The following is a 1,592-nucleotide window of genomic DNA, read 5'->3' as shown; positions in this document are numbered from 1 at the left end:
TGCGATCCGTTGCCAGACACGGAAAAAGACAAAAAGGAAAAAAAAAAAATAGTTATTAAGTATAGGCCCCATGAAGGATATGGATTTTTTAAATTCAGAAAATGTGAACCATGCTCAATTTTGTTCAAGTGAAATTTACTGTAACTTATTAACATTTTTTTTTTTTTTTAAAAGATGACCGGTAAGGGGATCTCAACCCTTGGCTTGGTGTTGTCAGCACCACGCTCAGCCAGTGAACGAACCAGCCATCCCTATATAGGATCCGAACCCATGGCCTTGGTGTTATCAGCACCGCACACTACCGAGTGAGCCACAGGCCGGCCTAGATATTAACATTTTAAACACCAAAGCACTCTCCCCCTTTTCTTTCTTTATCTGACTCTGGACACATCTCCCTGATAATGCTAGATGTATTTTACAAACTAAAGCCATGCAAAAAATTGGTGACGAGGGAAGCAGAAAAAGCAGGTACTCTTGAGAAACTGTTCTTGGGTGTAAGATGTTCCTCTTAGCTGATCTCACGGAGTGAGCTGTTTGCTGCCCTTGCTCCATTTCCTCGTCTTTTTTTTTGTTTTGGTGGCTGGCCGGTACAGGAATAGAACCCTGGACCTTGGTGTTATCAGCACCACACTTTAACTGAGCTAACCACTGGCCTCATTTCTTGTTTGATCTGCTTCCTATGAGGCCCTTCAGAAACAGGAGAATTTGGATGATATTGTTTAGGATGATTATAGGTGGGTCTGCTACATCTTTATTTGCAAGTTGAAGCCAAAGAGGAGAGCGTATTTACACAGCAGGGCAGACTCAGGAAATCTATTGTTTTTGTATTTTATCAAGTCTGATTGTTTCAGAGTTAACAAGCTTATGAGCAAAACAAAATAGCAGCCTGTTAATACTGTGTTGATATTTAATTTACCTTATTATGAATTTTAAGGGGTATTTCAAAAACTGTGGAAAGTTAAGGAGCCTGTAAGTTAAATAAAAACAGGTATCTTGGATCTTTATTTTAGCCCACTGAAAAAAATATATTTTCTTGTTCTTTTTTAAAAATTGAGCTTTTCCAGCCTGGCCGGTTGGTTACTCAGTTGATTAGAGCACGGGTTAAGGGTTAGGATCCCTGCTCTGGCCAGCCAGCAAAAAAATAAAATAAAATTGAACTTTTTAATTTTGAGTTAATTCTGGATTGCCAGGCAGTTGTGAGAAATGATAAATCCTATATACTCTTCACCCAGTTTTCCCCCAGTGGTAACATCTTGCAAAAATATAGTACAATATCACAACCAGGATATTTACATTGATACAATCAGGGTACAGAACATTCCCATCCCAAGAGGATCCGTCTTGTCGCCTTCCTACAGTCACACCCGTGTCTCTCCTCCTCTACCCTTCCTTAACTCCTGGCTACCACTAATCTTGTCTCCATTTCTATAATTTGTCATTTCTTTTATTTATTTATTTATTTATTTATTTATTTTTTCAAAAGATGACCGGTAAGGGGATCTCAACCCTTGGCTTGGTGTTGTCAGCACCACACTCACCCATTGAGCTAACCAGCCATCCCTATACAGGGATATGAACCCGTGGCCTTGGTG

The sequence above is a fragment of the Galeopterus variegatus genome, unplaced genomic scaffold (assembly GCF_000696425.1).
Source record: "Galeopterus variegatus unplaced genomic scaffold, G_variegatus-3.0.2 Scaffold1140, whole genome shotgun sequence".
Lineage (NCBI taxonomy): Eukaryota > Metazoa > Chordata > Mammalia > Dermoptera > Cynocephalidae > Galeopterus > Galeopterus variegatus.
Note: the sequence above shows the minus strand (reverse complement) of the source record.